The sequence below is a fragment of the Canis lupus genome, chromosome 10 (assembly GCF_048164855.1).
Source record: "Canis lupus baileyi chromosome 10, mCanLup2.hap1, whole genome shotgun sequence".
Lineage (NCBI taxonomy): Eukaryota > Metazoa > Chordata > Mammalia > Carnivora > Canidae > Canis > Canis lupus.
The window spans coordinates 10296878-10311794 of record NC_132847.1 but is presented as its reverse complement, the minus strand read 5'-3'; positions in this window follow the sequence as shown (position 1 = coordinate 10311794).

The following is a 14917-nucleotide window of genomic DNA, read 5'->3' as shown; positions in this document are numbered from 1 at the left end:
ACACACCAGGAACCCTGCTGATACTCACAGGATTCAAGGACTGCCACAACTCAGACTAGAGCCATTGCTTTCATCCACTGGGAACTATCATCAACTTGAATTTGTGTATCTTGCACTTGACATCAAAACAAGAGAAAAGAGGACTTGGATTAACTAAAGAACATTCTTTCTTGTGTCTACAGTAACCACATCATTGAATCTCCCCACAGAGAAGGCAATACCTGAGAGAACTAGGGTTTAACCATGCCTGAATGATAGAAAACAATTCACATTAGATCTTATTAGTAATATTATTTAACTTATGTGAAACAGTTATAGCTTTGGTATATGTGAGTGTATAGGTGTGGATTTGAGGGCATTTCATAATTCTATACAACCCTAAAATGTTTTGAATTTTCCCCCACCACTGGGAATAGGCTCGTGTATTTTTACAACAAGCCACTGTCTCTTTTGCTATTCTTTTCCTAATTATTTCCCAAGAGGTTTGGAGAAAGGGAAAACCCCTAGATTTACATTCCCTGGCCCTCATAATGAATCCTCTTCTGGTCAAGCCTAGAAGTCTCATTCTCCAGGCATCTGTTCCAGGCCCCAGTCTATGTCCTCTGGAAACAGCTGGGCTCTGTACAGAGACCAAACTCTGTGGTTAGCTCCATCCCACCCCGCATCCACCACTGCATACACCCCCCTCCCTCAGGGACAATCTGTATTTACCTTTATTTATCAGTTACACTAGAACCAGGCCATGGTCTCGAGCCTCCTTCAGTCTTCTCTGGCCCCAGTGGGTGCTGCCTCTGTACATTCCCTTCACTTACTAGGGGCTCAGCCTCTTAGAGTCACTGAATGGCAGGCACATTCATCAAGAATGCTTAGCCTTCTTACCGATCAGATAAAGTAAAAACAAAAATTAGATACTATTTTACATGTATCACATTGGTAAAAGTTAGGTCAAACTGGTCAAACTATATACATGATTATAAGGATATGGGTTTAAAAAAAAACAAATCTTCATGATCTAAAATGTCTTCTGCAGCCATGCTGAAGAACAATTAGTCAACATATTATAAAATTAAATAAGCATATAAGCCATGATCCTATAATCTCATTCTTTAAAGGGACCTTTGCAAGGCTGATACTAATACCATTATTTATACTAGCAGGGAGCTGTCATGTTAGTTTAGTTTCCAACTTCAGAGGAATGGGTAAGCAAAGTGTGGTAGGGACATATGACAGAATTCATTGCCAGGGATAGAAGTCAAGCCCCTTAAAATACATGCCTACAGAGCAGAGCACCTGGAAGGAACTGGCAATCAGAGATTAAAACAAAAACAAAAACAAAAACAAACAAAATATAATCAATGAAATAACCACAAATATTTCCTTGACCAGACTAGTGACTAAGGAGATTCATGAAATTAAGAGTGAATACATTTTGGAAGAAAAAAAAAAAAAAAGAAAGAATTCCACCCAAAAGTAAAATGGCTCAGATTATGTCCAGATCTAAGGAAGAATTGTTCTAAACATCCTTTACTGTGTTAATTCCCTATGTCTGCTACAGTAAAATAGAAGAAATTAGTGGCTTAAAATAAAAATTTATTATCTCACATACAGTTCCAGAGGCCAGAAGTCTGATAGGGATCTCACAGCCTGAAATCAAGGTGTTAGTGGCACTGGTTCCACCCAGAGGCTCCAGGGGAGAATCTGTTCTCTTTTCTTTTCCAGGCTTTCAAGGCTGCCTGCATTCCTTGGCTCTTGTTCCCTTCCTTCATCTTCAAATACATCGCTTCAACAACCGTTTCCATCGCAAATCGCTATTCTATTTTTCTCTTACTCCCCTCTGCTAAGGATTCTTTTTATTATATCAGCCCCACACAAGCAATCCAGAGTATTTCTCTCTCAAAATCCTTAACTTACTCCCTTCTGTGAAGGCTCTTTTAACACTTAAAGTAACATATTCAGAGGCTCTAGGGATTGGGGGAGTGGACATCTTCTTCCAGAGGCAGGGAGAGTGAATATGTCAGCTACCACAGCAAGACAAAAACAAAGCATGTCAGAGTAAATTCACTCCCAGAATAAAATATGGTGAGGTAAGAATACAAATTCCAAATTAAACAAGAGTAATGGGGTGGGAGGTGGGGGGTGGGGGCAAGACCCATTAACTATATTAACACACTGAGTAAAACAAAACAGGACAAAAGAAAGGAAAAATCCCCAGTTTGAAATTAAACATAACCCAAGGAACAGAAGAACAATGGCATGAGAGTTCTTCATGCCATAGGTTTTAAGCAACTATATTCCCCAAAACAAGAGCTCTAGGACAAGATGACAAGTCAATGCAAAGTTATGAAAATGGATAATTCAGAGCGGAGGGAAAAATAAAGACACTAAATAAGGTCAAAATGGGACCAATATACAAGTTAGAACCTGAAAGAAGAAAGATTTCAAAGTGAAAAACTGGCATATTGATTTGAGGTAAATGTAAAGGAGATATATAATTAATTAGGAGACAATGAATAAAAAAGCCACATGCTGATACATAACAAAGAGGTTAACAAATAAATCAATTAATCGAGATATAATATCCATAGAATACAGGAAGAACTGAAGCCACAAATGAAAAGGGTATATATTTTTTCAGAAAAAAAAAATGAGATTACAACTTACAGAAATTTATAAATCCCAGTTTTATATATATCTTAAAAGAAACAAACAAAATTCTTCAGGTACCCTCGTAGAAGAAGCAAGTCCCTTGTAAGGGCTTAACATTAAGCTGGCTTCACCAATCCATAAAGCAAAATCTATTGCTTGAAAATAGTATAGTAGTATCTGCAGGTATTGAAAGAAAGAAGGTGTGAAACTGAGATATTCTTTGTAGCCAAGTTGTTTTCAAGTTCAAAAGCACCTGGCAGACATTGTCAAATGTGTGTCAAATGTTTTTTCTGGGAACACGTGTGTTCTAAAAGAGTCATTGCTGAGAAAGTCAACTTTGTGATTAAGCCAACTCAGAAATGCTGTGAAGAAAAGACAACTGTGATACTCCGTGCCAAAAGACAGTGGGATTTCTTTTTTTAAGATTTATTCATTCATGAGAGAGAGAGAGAGAGAGGCAGAGACATAGGCAGGGGGAGAAGCCCTGAGCCAAAGGGAGACACTAAACTGCCCAGCCACCCAGGCATCCCAAGACAGTGGGATTTTGAAGCACACAGCAAAGTGTGATGGTAGGAGTAGAGTAGGAATTGACTGACATCGTTTTATTATAGTGTTCCTACAAGCAAAGTTTGGGTTTCAGGGCCTTCAAGGGCCAGGCCATGTCTCTTTCTCTGACTTTCTGTGATCCTGTTTTATCTTACCATGTGCTCCCACAATGTCAAAACTCTGATAGTACCTCTGCATGATTGTTTCCCATCTCTGTGCTTTTGCCCAAACTCTTCCTCTTCTGAGAACTCATACAAAATCTGGGGCTTAACTGTCATTGTATTTAGTACAATAGATGGTTGGCTGGTCAACTTTCAAGTTTTCCAGGGCAGGAATTTCAGTGTGTACATACATCTCTGTCTTACAGGGTAGTGAGTGTTCCGGGTATCCTCTCAGAAGGAAAAAACAAGACAAGAAAACCATAGATAATCAGAAAATTTTAAAAGCAAACAGAATTCTCAGAAATACATCATCCATGAGCCTTAATTGAGAAGGCATACAAAAGGGGCACCTGGGTGGCTCAGTTGGTTAAGTCTGCCTTGGGCTCAGGTCATGATTCTCACTCATCCTGGGTTGGGTCCTGGAGTTGAACCACCCACCTGTACCTTGGCTCTCTGCTCAGCGGGGAGTCAGCTTCTTCCTCTTCCTCTGCCCTTCCTCCCCACTTGTATTCTCTACTCTCTCAAATAAACATAAAAATCTTTAAAAGAAAATAAAAAGCATGCAAAAAAAAATAAATAATATGACAATGAAATCCAGCCAACTCAGAGATGACTTTTGAAAAACTCCTTAAATACTATGAATATTGTAAAATGAATGGGGAAGAGCAGTGAATCCATCTAAATACAAAAAAAAAAATAAAATAAAATAGATTATGGTTACAGAAGAGAATGCATGTTTACAAAATAGAAAAAGGTACAAAATCTGAAAGAGAAGAGGTGAGTACAAATGCTTTACTTTCATCTTAAATAGCAGGATTAAATTGATACTATCTAAGAATAAAATTTAAAATTTTAGCTATCTCAATATGTTTTAACCTTTATTCTTAATCACAGGAGTATTTTATGTATTAATAAATGTGTTTTTATGAAACATTTAAAGTTCAACACTGTCAGCTTAATTCCTATTTCATTTTTTGATGAGTTCAAGTATAGTTACATTTAATATTTACTTAATTGTAGCGTAATTCAATTTGTTCTTCTTTCCATCCACCATTTATTTATGTATCTATCCATCCATTTATCCATCCAGGTGTATACAGGCATAACTGAAGGTACTCAACTAGCTTGACATTCAACAGATGTTGAAAATGATTACATTTAGTAATTTGGAGTAATTTTTAAGAACTTTTGAATTCCCATTTTAACATGCAGTACTCATGCAAAAACACTGAATTCATCCTAAAAGTTAAAATAATGTAAATCTGGGGGAAATAGTTTGCAAACTTGGGATAATTAGTTTATGATTCCTTTCTCTGAGTACTTCCTCTTTTTAAAGTACTTCTGCTTAATAATATGTAGTCACATTCTTCAAAGTTTCCAAGTTTTAAAGGAGTATAACAGCCTTGATAAACATTTTTATGTGACTGTCCTCTTATAAACAAAGATGGAATTTATGTGATAATGGATTAAATACTAGTATGTGAGATATCAACTAAAAATAATCAATGAAAGCAGAGCAACACCTTCAATAACATTACTAATCTCATTAATCTGGTACATGATCCAATGATAGTGAAATGCATATGAATATAATTATGTAACTAACTGCCTCCTGAGGCACTCTGTCCCGAAGTCGTTCTCACAGGTCAACACTATTTATTTACTTATTAATTTTTACGTAGGCCCTCTAACATTTAATAGTAATTTGCAAATTCTTCTAAATGGACAACTACAGTTATACATAGAACTAGGTGAGTCGATAATAAATTGCCTCATACTAACTGTTTAAAAGGAAAAAAAATCCTCAAGAAATAAACGTCCATCAAAATGTAAACCCTAGAAGAGTTGGATCTATGAGCTACCTTGTTAACTGCTGTAACTCTACTATCAGTGATATTAGTAGACATTTGAGATTTATTGAACAGAAATATATCTAAATCCGGGATGCCTGGGTGGTTCAGCAGTTGAGCGTCTGCCTTCAGCTGAGGGCATGATCCTGGGATCCAGGATCGAGTCCCACATTGGCTCCTTGCAGGGAGCCTGCTTCTCCCTCTGCCTATGTCTCAGCCTCTCTCTGGGCCTCTCATAAATAAGCAAATAAAATCATACACACACAAACCCACACACACACACATGTTTGTGTTTCCAGTGACGCCTTTCTTAAATTTTTAAATTTTTTAAATTTTTTTAGTTTAAATTCAATTAGCCAACATATGATAATACATACTAGTTTCAGATATAGTGTTCAATAATTTACCAGTTGCATATAACAGTGCTCATCACATCATATGTCTTTATTAGTTTTAATTTCTTTAACTTATTGGGCTAGATAGGTTAAAATGGCTAAGAGCAAAATCTCAGGTCAATTGAATTTCCTGGAAACTGTCTTAATTTACAATTGAATGAGAGTGTAGGTATTTGGCACGTGGCCCATTAATGTTAAAACGCTCAACTGAAGTAGATAGTGTTATATTTTCTTCTCTTGGTTCCTCATTTTGGTGTCACCTCGAAAGGACAAGCATTTATCTCCACACCTCTTTCACGGCCAGAACTAGTATGAGGCACCTCAGACACACAAATCAAGGAGAATTGAACTTGCCAAGATTCCCAAATGAAGCAGTTCTTTGGATTTTGTGGCCTGGGAGTCTCTTTCTCTCACCATCTTCTCGGCCCTCTCATTTTCTGCTGATCTCTTCTCTGACAGTGTATGGAGAGAGTGACTGGCAGTTTCTCTCTACAAGGCAGTTTTACTTCAGAGAAGAAACGTGACAATGATACCGTAGAGTATTAATAATACTTTAGTCAGAATATTTTGCAATTAAAACATTCAGATAGTGAGAATTAAGCAGATATAGATATAATGTATAGTTCAGATAATATTCCCCTGGCTATGTGACATAGGTTAGCCAATAATCAATGGTTTCTTCAGAAAGATCTCACCATAGGCGGAATCTCCTCATCTTACACATGTAATCACAGAGCTCTAGCCAGGCTTTCTATGATGCTCTGTATTCCCTGTTTTTATTCAAACGCCTCTTCAATTTCATATTCTTATTTCCTTCTCTTAAGTCTTATTCTTCTTCCTATTTAATATACTGTATACACTGAAGAGAAGGGGCAGAAGGGAAAAAGCATTTATTGAACTTTCTGCTGGGTGAGCCCCTGGTTAGATATTGTCCATCTGATAATCTCATATATTTACTTATTATATTTATAAGATGTCATAATTTATTTTTTTTCTATGAAAAGAATTCTTAAGAAGGTCCTAGAGTTCATGGCTCACAATAATAAAGGCTTAATTTCTCTCTCTTGCACAGATTTCAATAACAAAGGGGTTTTTTTATAGTTATATATGTATAGGTATAAAACCTACATGTCCCTGAGCAAATCTGGCATTGATTGCATCTACCTTTAGCTCAAGAATAATAAGACTCTCTCTTTTTGTCCTTAGGACATAAACACAGGTTTCTTACTGAATTCAAAGATATAGGCATCTATCTAGATAGAAATAGGTAAATAGTCCATTGCTAGGGTAAATAAGGTGCAAACCACTTAAGTACAGCATCTATGTTACAGCCACAATTATTCATTTTGGCTGAAAATGATTGATCTGAAATGAACCAAAGCAAGAACAGACTGCTTCATCGCTGAGTAGGTCACATTACAGTCAGTTTACTTTGTACACATTTACCCTGCAAGAGAAATCATTGAATGTGTTCTCATGTGTATGTCAGAATAACCCAGTAGTGAATGAATGAATGAATGAATGAATGAATGAATGAATGAATGAATTCCCTTCCCATTGTAGACCAGAGAGGCCAAGGGCAGAGCAAGTAGTAAAACAGCTTTAAACTCAACCCTATTTGACTCCAAAGATCATTCTTAAATCCAGCTATACCATTCATGAGTTTCACTATATGTGTTTCTTTATTTTCAGCGCTCCTCAATTGAAAAAAAAATTCAATAAAATACATGTCATATAAAATTTCCCATCTTAGGGGGCAGGGCAAGCTAGCCCAATGTACCTAGATAACTTTCAAATCGTCCTGAAAACCTACGAATTCGACTTGAGATTTAAAGAGAGAACAGCTGGAACCTACAGAGAGAAGAGTTTGCGCTTCTAACAAGGTAGGAAGGTGGAAAACATAAAATAGAAGAATCCAGTGGGGGATGGGGCAGGCAGAGCTGGGCTCAGCGGGCAGCGAAAGCCTCGGCCAGGGAAGCCCAGCCCTGGAGAAGCAGGAACTGGAACAATCTGCATCGGAGTCTTCCCGCAGGGAAAGGACCTCGGCAAGAAAGTTGGGCAGAGGGATCCCTGGGTGGCGCAGCGGTTTGGCGCCTGCCTTTGGCCCAGGGCTCGATCCTGGAGACCCGGGATCGAATCCCACGTCGGGCTCCCGGTGCATGGAGCCTGCTTCTCCCTCTGCCTGTGTCTCTGCGCCTCTCTCTCTCTCTCTGTGACTATCATAGATAAATAAAAATTAAAAAAAAAAAAAAAAGAAAAAGAAAGTTGGGCAGAGCCGCAGCTGGGGCAGGGAGCCTCCAGGTTCCCGGGTCACTAACAGAGGAGGGGGCCCCGGGGAGAGCACCCGCAGGCTGGGGGCCGGTCTTGGTAAAGGGCTGGGGCGCGCCCGGCGGGGCCTTGGGAGCAGCTCGGGTGGCGGCTCTAGGCGGAGGGGCCCCGGGGCGTGGTTCCAGTGGCGCAGGCCCCAGATCCCAGGGCTCTGAACAGACACAGCCCGGGACAGGCGGAGGCGGGAGGGCACAGGACAGCGAGGACGCTCCTGCCACCGGGCACCCCCGAGCTGAGCAGCTCAGCGCCCCCCACCCCCGGAGCATCCAGGCCAGTGTGGACTGGGAGCCTGCGGTAGTTACTGGGGGAGCTGACTCCAGAGCTGGACAGCTGGCAGTGGTCAGTGTTGTCCCTCCTGCTGTTACCCTATGCCTGGGACAGGGCAGGGCCGCCAGGGAACAAAGGCCTCACAGGATAAATAGCTGCCACTGAGCCCTGCACCTGGCAGGAGGCCGAGTGTCTCCAGCAGGTGCACACACCTGAGAATCAGTGCAGTAGGCTCCTCCCCCAGAAGACCAGCTGGAAAGACAGAGGAAGAGTAAGTTCTTGGCGGAGCAGCTCTGGAAAGCTTCATGGGCAGTTGAGGGATTTGCAGGATATAGAACCAGAGGATACCCCTGCTTGTAGTTTGTTTTGCTTTTTTTCTTCCTTTTCCCAGTACAACTCGTTTTTAGCCACTCTGCGCTGAGCAAAATGACTAGAAAGAAGAACTCACCACAAAAGAAAGAATCAGAAACAGTCCTCTCTGCCACAGAGTTACAGAATATGGATTACAATTCTATGTCAGAAAACCAATTTTGAAGGTAGAAAAATATAAATTCAACCTGAAAAAAGAAAAAGATGTTAAAAGAACGAACAGAGCCTCTAACAATTGTGGCATAAGATCAACAGCTCTAACACTCATGCCAATGACATCCCAGAAGGAGAGACGAGATTAGCGCAATATATATCTTAAGAAATAATGCCCAAAGATTTTTCAAATTTTGTGAAAGACAATTTTACAGATTCAAGAAGTTTGTGCATCTTATAAAACACGCATAGGATCTGTCTAATGAAAAGTACAAGTACTGATAGAAAATAAGACCTAAATGTGATAAGTATAAATGGAGAAACATACATAGTATTCATGGTTTGGAATGCCCAGCGTGTTAAAGATGTCAGTTCTTTGATCTAAAGATTCCATGTAAGCCCTATTAAAATCCCAAGAAGATTTTTATGTATATGTTTACAAGTTAAAATGTATGTGGAAACACAAAGGACTTAAAATGGTTAAAAAAATTAGAAAAGATACATCGAATTGGAAGATACTATCCATTTTTAAGGCTTATCGATACCTACAGCAATCAATACAATAGCAAGTCCATATCCAGACACATAGACCAATGGAACTTGAAATAGGGAACCTGGAAATAGACCCATACAAATGTGATTAGCTGATTTTGATCAAAGTTACAAAAGCAATTCAGTGCAAGAATAGCCCTTTAAAAAAAAAAAGATTTTGAGAGAGCACATGTCTGCATGGTCACATGGACAAGTGGGGGAAGGGGCAGAGGCAGAGGGAGAAGCAGACTTCCTGCTGCCAGGAAAGCAGATGGGGACTTCATCCCAGGACCTCAAGATCATGACCTGATACTTATGTCTATACTGATAATACATTATACTCATACATACAGGACCAGTCAGACACTTACACTAGGAGGAAGGAAACTAATGTCCACATAAAACCTTGGCACTATTGCCACTGAATCTTTGAAAGCACCAACAACTTGGGACGCCTGGGTGGCTCAGTGGTTGAGCATCTGCCTTCCACTCAGGGCATGATCCATTATCTGTGTCATAAATCCTTGTCCTTTATCTTGGCCTGACCACCCCTTTTGATCTTGCCCAAATTATTCCCCACCTATTTTCCATCAACCTTCCTCCACAAACATGGTCATAATCCTATTGCCATTCGAACATGTCCAGTATCCATCTAACTCTGTACCTTTGTTGCTTCTTCATCTGTCACCTAATCCCAATTTTCTTCCTAAAAACTGAGAATTATGTAACTCATCTAATTGATGTAGATTTGGATCTAAAGCTCTAAACATTTACTATGGTTTAAAGTTGATGGAGTGTATTTATTTTATTTTTTTAAGGTTTTATTTATTTATTCATGAGAGACACAGAGAGAGGCAGAGACACAGGCAGAGGGAGAAGCAGGCTACCTGCGGGGACCCCTATGTAGAACTTGATCCCAGAACTTGGGATCACGCCCTGAGCCAAAGGCAGATGCTAAACCGCTGAACCATCCAGGCGACCCTATATTTTAAACAGCTTCATTTTATATGACAGTTTTTGCATAGTTGTATACATTACATTAATCTTAATCATTAGATGCCTGACACAAGAATAGTTCTTCCTGAGTAAGAGACTAATTAGATATCCTTTTCTACCAAAGTTTGATCTTTCACATATATGCCATCTGTTCATATTACTCAAAGAATAACTTAAAATAATTTGTCTCCCTAATTGAAATAGCAATGAGTTCTGAGCTGTAGTTTATTTATGCAAAAGGATACCAGTTGAAGGCACTGGCATGGTATGTGAATTATAAGATGAGACCGGCTTTGACCAAAGTGATCTCTTTTGCATATTAAATTAGTTTGTTAGTGAGTCTTGTTGAAAATGAAGCCTATTCTTTGGATTCATTTTACTGACAAAACGTTTCAAAATTACATTATTAGGCATACAATGAAACTTAAAATAGGCTCTTTTCCACTTTAAATGCAATGTGGGGTTAATGCTTCATGTATTAGGTATCCTTGGGTATTTAATTACGTGAGAACATGAATAGGCAAAGTCTATGTTTCATGTATAAAAGTGATGTTTATGAGTAGCGTCCTATGTTCTACCATAGTTCAATTCCAGATCTAGAATCATGCCTGATATAAGCTCCAACAAATTAAGGTGGTTTCAGTGCATTTGCACCATTTCATTGTGATCCAAGAAAAACATAATTTTGTTACCTACATGTTAATATCTGTATTTTCAAGGTTCTTACATTTTCTATTGATGGCTTATTTGATTTCCTATTAATGCACAGTCTTAATCATTTTCATGATAATAGAATTGGTCTTAACATTGTGTTATTCTGTGATAGACTAATTGAACTCCTTTGCAATCCTCTATGATGAAAGCTGAGACATAAATCTGGGATAACCATTTAGTAACTTAATTGTCAGGAGATCTTAACCATAACTGATTGATAAAGATCTATGAGAAAAACACGATAATATAATATTTAGTAAAATATAAACTAAATAACAGTCCTAATGTTAAAGTTACTTATAATAGACTAAGAAACAAAAAAAAAATGTCCTTTTTCTTGGTAATTTTCTTTGCTACAAAGTTTACTTTATCTTATATTATTACGACACTTTTGCTTATTTTTGTAAAGATTTATTTATTTTGGGGGGGGTGGGGCAGACAGGGAGAGAGAGGGAGAATCCCAAAGCAGACTTCCTGCTGATCACAGAGCCCAGGTGAGGCTAAATCCCAGAACCCAGAGATCATGACTTGAGCCAAAATCAAGAGTCTGAAGCTTAACAAGTGAGCCACCCAGGTGCCCCTCTGCTTAAACTTAAATAGTGTTGTTATTATAGATATTTCCCCCATCCTTTCAGTTTTAGCCATTATCATTTTAACAAGTTTTTTGTTGATTATATATAGTTATGTTATTTTAACCCATTATGATAAATTCTCTTTTAATTGATATTTTAGGTCATTTTGATATAGTAGTGTGGCTTTAAATTTGCCATTTTACATTTTATTTTCTGGTGCTTTCTCGGAGATTTAAGAAAGATTTATTTTTAGTTTTTCTTAACTTATAGATTGTGACTTTTAATATATCTCATATTTTTCATTTGTTACTCTTGGATTTAAAAAATTCATAAAGATGGGCAGCCCCGGTGGCTTAGCGGTTTAACGCCACCTTCAGCCCAGGGCGTGATCCTGGAGACCCAGGATTGAGTCCCGCTTTGGATTCCCTGCATGGAGCCTACTTCTCCCTCTGCCTGTGTTTCTGCCTCTCTCTCTCTCTCTCTCTCTCTCTCTAACAAATAAGTAAATAAGTAAATCTTTAAAAAAATAAAAAATAAGAAATTCATAAAGAACTCTGTTCAGAATAGAATTTTTTTTTTAAGTTGGAATGTAGAAACGTTACCATTATGGGAATTTCTTCATCTTTTTGTTTTAATGCTGTAGTTGTAAGTGCTACATTTCCATCTATTTAAAATACCTTTAAATTTTGTGGAGTATTTCTTTTGCCGTGTAGAAACATTTTATCTTGATAAGCTCCCTGTAGTTTGTTATTTGCTTTTGTTTCCCTTGCCTTAGACCTATCTAGGAAGGAGTTGCTACAGCCAAGGTCAAAGAGGTTGCTGCCTGTGTTCTCCTCTAAGATTTTGGTGGTTTCCTTTCTCACATTTAGGTCTTTCATCCATTTTGAGTTTATTTTTGTGTATGCTGTACAAAAGTGGCCCAGTTTCATTCTTCGCATGGCTGTCCAGTTTTCCCAACCTTATTTGTTGAGAAGACCATATTTTTCCCACTGGCTATTCTTTCCTGCTTTGTCAAAGATTAATGACCACCATTAATATAGGTGTAGGTTCATTTCTGGCTTTTCCATCCTGTTCCATTGATCTGTGTATCTGTTTTTGGGCTTGTACCACACTATCTTGATGACTACAGCTTTGTAATATAACTTGATGTCCAGAATTGTTGTGATGCCTCAGCTTTGCTCTTCTTTTTTTAAGATTGCTTTGGCTATTTGGGATCTTTTGCAGTTCCGTACAAATTTTAGGATTGTTTATTCTAGCTCTGTGAAAAACGCCGGTGGTATTTCGTTAGGAGTTTCATTAGATGCGTAGCTTGCTTTGGGTAGTATAGACATTTGAACAATATGTGTTTTTTTCATCCATAAGCATGGAATGTTTTGCAAAGTAATATCCTATTAGACAATGTTCTAATTGTTTAAATGTCAAATGTATTTTGAAGAATTCAGAGAAAAATATTTTACAATTTCTTTAGCTTTTCTTTCATTTTTTTTTTTTAAGATTTTATTTATCCATGAGAGACAGAGAGAGAGACAGAGACAGAGACACAAGCAAGGGGAGAAGCAGGCTCTGTGCAGGGAGCCTGATGTGGGTGGGACTAGATCCCAGGTCTCCAGGATCACACCCGGTTGAAGGCAGTGCTAAATCATTGAGCCACCTGGGCTGCCCTCATTCTTATTTTCCAAGTTTGCTTCTGAAACCATTTCCCTCTATAGTAAGAATTTTCGTGGGCCACCTGGTTGCCTCAGTTGATCACATGGCTGGCTCTTGATCTCTGCTCAAGTCTTGATTCTGACAGTTGTGAGTTCAGGCCCCACATTGGCTCTATGCTGGGTGTGGAGCCTACTTAAAAAAATTTTTTTTCTTTAGCACTGCTTTCAGATCAAGTCTGCTGGCTATGATTTTATTCATTTTCTTTAATCATAAAATGTCATTGTAACTTACTTATGGATATTGTCACTAGATTAAGAATTCTAAGGTGACAGATTTTTTTAAAATTTAATACTTTGAAAATATGCCACTTAAGTCCTTGCATGAGAAGATATGAAGTATGTGTGTGTATAAATATATTTATATATAAGATTATGAAATATTACTCAGCAATGAGGTAGAAGGAAGTCTGACCATTTGTTTGCAACATGAGTGAAAGTGAAGGACATTATACTAAGTGAAATAAGCCAGATAGTAAAAGACAAATACTACACAATCACACTTACATGTAGAATCTAAAATAAAGAAAAAAAGTAAAACCCAAAGAAACAGAGTAGAACAATGGCTCCCAGGGGCTGGTGGGTATACGGGGTAGAAATGGGGAGATGATGAGAAAAAGGTACAAAGTTGGAGTTGTGTGGGATATGTCTAGAGATCTGATATACAAGAATGATACCTATATTTAATAGTAAAGTACTCAGCACTAGATATATCCCAAGAGCATAGATTTCAGGTACAAGTGTCTCTTACACAAAATAACTGAAGAAACATGTTAGCTTGATGGTAGTAATCACACACACACACATATATACACACACAAATATATATAATATATAATAGATATTACATAAAGTCACCATGTTGTATACGTTAAATATATATAATTTTTATTTAAAAATAATTCAGTAAAAGTGAAAAGTACCCTTTTCTCTGGCTCCCATAGTTTTGCTGAGAAATATTCAGTCATTTGAATTATTCATTATTGTTAATATGGCATTGTTTTCTTTATCTGGCTGCTTGCAATATTTTTGTTTGTTTTGAGCAGTTTGATTACGATGGCTATAAAGAAAGCTCTATGGGCTTTTTCCATTTGGGGTTCATTGAATCCTTGAATTTGTACATTTATATCTTTAAATGTGAGGAGTTTTCATATAGTATTTCTGAAAATACCTGGCAGCACCATGTTCCTCGTGCCTTTTGGGAGACATATGAACTTGAACAAGTTCTTAGGAATGTCTAACAGCCTCTGAAGTTCTATTCAGTTTTCTTTCATCTTTTTTTCTATGGTATTTAGATAGATCAGTAAAAAATTATATTCAATAATTCATTGACTCTTTCCTCTGTTCAATCCATTCTGCTATTGAGAAAGCATCCAGTGAGATTTTTACTTCAGTTATTAAATATTTCAGTTCTAAAATTTGTTTGTTTTTTAATCTTTTCTGTTGACCCTTTCTATTTTTCTATTTTTATTTTATTTTTTTTAATTTTTATTTATTTATGATAGTCACAGAGAGAGAGAGAGGCAGAGACACAGGCAGAGGGAGAAGCAGGCTCCATGCACTGGGAGCCTGATGTGGGATTCGATCCCGGGTCTCCAGGATCACGCCCTGGGCCAAAGGCAGGCGCCAAACCGCTGCGCCACACAGGGATCCCCTATTTTTCTATTTTAAAAAGGAAAAAATCAC